A 5,102-nucleotide genomic window follows, 5' to 3' on the forward strand; every position below is an offset into this window, starting at 1 on the left:
GAACTCCGATTCCAATCAACACAGAATCGACTCCAAACACGTCTAACTTTCTCGGAATTCACTAGAAATCACAAATACAATGTACCCAAGCAAGCAAACACCACAAATAACAAGGAATCACACAAAAACAAAGGAGATCTCATGCTTAGATCAACCATGGTCAAGCACTCACCTTAAGAACAGGAAGATTGAATTAAGAAACGTGGAAAACAACACCCCCAGAAGCTCCCCCTTCATTTCCAGCAACAGCTAACACTTCTACTGCCTCAGATTTCTCCAAAATCTCCAAGAACAAGCCCAGAAAATCTCAAGAACGTTTTCTCTCTTTTTCTCTCTTTCTTTCAACTCAACGGCGACTAAAGAGACTTTCTGAAACCCTTCATTCGTCTCAGACACTTAAAACACGAATTAGGGATTTCCTTGAACCAAACCGAACCAATCAGCAATTAAATCAAACCCGACCAAACCGGAAAAACATGGTGTCGATCGATGCCACCAAGGGTGTCGATCGACACCCACACCAAATTTACAAAAATTGGTTCGCGGATGTTACATTTATTTACAAAACAATCACAATTTAACATACAAATACAATATAAGTTATAAATAATAATAAATTATAGACCCGTGGTGTACCACGGGTTAAAATCTAGTAAATAATAAAAAGCTCAACGAAAATCAAAATTGATGTGATGAAAATTTGCAATGCACAAAAGATAAATATTATCATAAGTATATTTGGGATTACAAAACATGGTCCAAAAGGAAACACAAACACTAGACAAAAACTCCAAATAAAAGTAAAGAGAAACAACCAACTCAATCTATTCTGCACTTGCTGTTTCAAGTTTGATTTGTATGAAGCTTAACATTTAAACCTAAAAACAAAGTAAATAAGACACAAAACAACCCTAATCAGACTTGGCGGCCGAAGCAGCAGCTTGAGGTCTAAGACGACCAGTCCTCCTAGCAGCAATAAGACCAACCTTCTGTCGACGAGGTGCAATCACGCCTAACTGTAGTGGCGTGACCAATCACCAATGTGTTGATGGTTACCTCCTCCATAAGGAGGTTCATATCCACACCATGCACGAACCTTAAGACATGAGTTTCTCTCCACCCGGTGCTTGTAGTACGCATTACTTTCACCGAAACTCGGAAAGTCACGGATTTTGGTGATAATTAAGGACTGGTTTTGGAAATGGGTCTCGATCGAGAACCTAGTTGATTAAGCCAGTCAATAGTGATCACTACATGGCTCTACCTCCACTGGCATTCCTTGAACGGCAGCGGTTTGGGGTGACATTTAGTCAATTTAGTTAATACTTAACCTTTTGAAAATATGACGAAATACGCAGTTTAATATTATGGTTCGTTAAAAAATCTGAACAAAGCAACTAATAACAAGTTAAGCTTATGTGATAGATTAGGACTTATATATTAATTAAGACTAGGTAATATTCCGCGCGAATGCGCAGATTGTTGTATAATATAATATATTAATTAATTTAAATTTATTTCATAATCAGAAAAAAGTGTACAAATTAATTTAAATATCATTAACATTTTTCATACTTTTATTTATTCAAATCATACAATATCAAAATATATAACTTATTTAAAAATAATCATACATACATTATACATATATCTTAAAGTTATTTGTTTTTTTATTGTTCAACTTTGATAATAATTTTCATTAGTATTTTTGAGCATTTGACGTAATAAAATATTGTCACATAGTATTTTTGATACTATGTGATTTAAATATATAATTTAAGTTTTTCATATAAACTAACACATAACCTAAACTATTTAATAATTAAAAGCTAAACTATTTTGAAAGTTAAAAAATACATATTTCCTATAAAACCATATGAAGTGCATCAAATTTTTAAAATACGATTAAAAACATGTTTTTTATATTCCCTTTAGTTTAAGATATATTGCTAGGTTTAGTTATAATTTTTAATCCTTGTAATAAAAAGCTAGATAGAAAATAAAAAATCAATTTGTTTTTTATATATAAGATCTTTAAAGTACATATTTGAATTAAATTAAAAAAATAGTGGTTTTATATCATTATTTGTTGAATCACAAACTGAATATAATGATTATTATTCTAAAATATATGTATTACAATTTTTTTGGATGTAAGTGACAGGTAAAAAAAATTGATTTGATAATTATAATACAAAAATTTCCTTCATGATAACATTTCACATTTTAAGAATGAAATAAATATACATGAATTTTTAAGAACTAATAAAACATCTAAAGTAAAGAATTAAGATGTTTTCTTTAGCTTGATTCCTTTATTATGAGATAATTATAACCAAAATATTATTATGGTCATCAAAAATTTATTATACATATTAGAATACATATGTATTTTAAATCAAAATAATATAAAAAAACAAAGAAGAAAAGAAGAAGTACACAAAACAAAGAAACAATGTAAAATATCTAGTAAACAAAAAATATAATCAAACTCATATTTGGGCTTTCAACCTATGCAAAAACAAAGAAAATATTTAGGATTTGGGATATGGTGGAGAAAGATGTGAGAATGATCATTTATAGGATAAAAAGTGATGGGATTAAATTAGAAGAGTTACAATTATAATTAATAGTGTGTTTAAATGAAAATGGTTGTCAAAAAAAAAAATGAAAATGAATGAAAGATAAAAAGTCAATTCACAATTTATGTAATTTCAGTTACAGTTTCGTAGTAAATAATGAATTTAAAGTATGCATTAATTTATGGGGGGTGTATTGAAATAATGATTTTGGAGGACTTAATGGGATTTATGAAATTTGGAATTTTGATAGATTTTAAGGAAGTTGATATGATTTATGATAAAATTCTTTCAAATCCCACCTAAAACCATGAGATTTGGATTTCTGTATTTTTAACTAAACAAATCCTCTCAAATCCTCCAGAATCCTTAAAATTTATTAAAATCCAAATCCACAAACTGTTTTGAATAACAGTGGATTTTAAAGTAGATTTTTGAATCATTAGTTGAATAACAGTTAATTTCAGGAGACTTTTTAAAATCCTTGATTGAATAACATAGGATTTGTAACTTTTACACAAATCACTTAAAATGTCAAGTTGAATACACCCCCCTATATAATTAAATGTGTTGTTTAATTTAAAATTAATATTAAATTTTAAAAAATGAAATATCAAATAGACCAATAAGAAGAGAGTGAAACATTTTAAATATGAGAACATGAGGCTTAATGGGTTATAGTGAGATATGTGTCTTTTACTTATATAGAGATACTGAAATTGATGTATCAAAGATAACTATTTGAGAGTTACAAAGGTGCAATTCAACGCATATTAATATATTTTTAACATGTTTTATTATATTAAACTAAATTTATTGAGAACACTACTATGATATTATTATGGGAGTTACAAACAAATTTTTATACTTTTCCAACTTCTAAAATTAAAACCCATTTAATTAAAAGTGAGTGTTGGTGGGTCCATAATTTGATTCAAAGTATAATATGTTACACATTGATAACAAGGATAAATATGAATAGATTAGAAGGATAAGAAATATTAAAGAAATATTTTATTTTTATATAAATAAAATAAAAATTGGAAACAATGATAAATATATATAATACTTTCTAAATTAAAATATAGAATCAAACTCTTACAACATATATGAGATATAATAACATTTGATATTGGTGGGAGAGGAGGAGAGAATGATTTACTTAGAAAGATAAGAAATATAAAAGAAATATTTTATTTTTATATAAATAAAATAAAAATTGAAAACAATGATAAATATATATAATACTTTCTAAATTAAAATATAGAATCAAGCTCTTACATATGAGATATAATAACATTTGATATTGGTGGGAGAGGAGGAGAGAATAATTGACTTATAAGATGATAATTCAAATTAGATAACGGGATGAATCTTTAAAAATAAGAACAATGTAAAATCTATATCATGTAGTCTCTTTTTTTTTTTGATCAAAATATATCATGTAGTCTCTAAAATTAAAATTTAGCATTAAAATTTTACAATGATATTTCATTTGGTTTTTTGTAACACATACAACGAAAAAAAAATCGAAAAAAACAAAAAAAAACAAAAAATGATTTGAGGTATTGTGGAAGAGAATGAGAGAAGTGGAAGAGAATGAGAGATTATGAAAATGAGAAAATAAAATAATGCCAATATGAGAGAATGAGAGAATGAGAGAAAGAGAGAATGCTTATTTATATAATAAGAATATGTAAGTTACAATTAGAATTATGGAAATTATAATTATAATTTATTGTGTTTGAATAAAGTTGAGTAGTGGAATATGATTAATGCATAATTTATTTTATTTCAGTTATAATTTTATTTTAATGTGTGAGTGAAATGTTTTGTATTAATTAGGTCTTAAATATTATTTAAAGCAATTAAACAATTAGAAAAAAATAAAAATTAAAATTAAAAAATTAGAAAATATTAAATGAAAATCAACCAATAAGGAGAGAGTGAAACCTTACTTTTATATATATGATTCGGATAGAGAACAATTAATAATCAAAACTTGTGATGAAAATTTGCAATGTATACTATATAAGAATTTCGTAGAGATAGAAGACAAAGATTATCATAGAAAAATCGTTAGCATTTGAGAACAAAGTTCAAAAGGAAACCACATACAATAAAACAAAACTTGAAATTAAAGAAAACGAGAAACAAACTTTATGTTTTTTTCACTCTAGTCGACCTTGGCGGCTGAAGTAGCAGCTTGACCTCTCCTCCTAGCAGCAATAAGACCAACCTTCTGTCCGAACCTACATCTGCAACTGATTTTGTGACATGTGGTCTGGAGCACTGTTCTTAATTATGCTTACGAGCCCAAAGAAATTAAACTGAAAGACATATGGACTCATGGGGAGGAGTAAATAAGTTGAGTTCTCTGTGGCAAGAGCCGTATTGTGCGATTGATGATAGTGTGTTATCAGTTATCCAAGACGCATTGGAAACCCTTGAAGAGTTTTTACAGGTTTTTCGTGCTTCGCAAGGAGTCTAAAATGGTGAATTTTGGCACTGATCAGAGTCGGT

Source organism: Camelina sativa, chromosome 15, assembly GCF_000633955.1.
Source record: "Camelina sativa cultivar DH55 chromosome 15, Cs, whole genome shotgun sequence".
Classification (NCBI taxonomy): domain Eukaryota; kingdom Viridiplantae; phylum Streptophyta; class Magnoliopsida; order Brassicales; family Brassicaceae; genus Camelina; species Camelina sativa.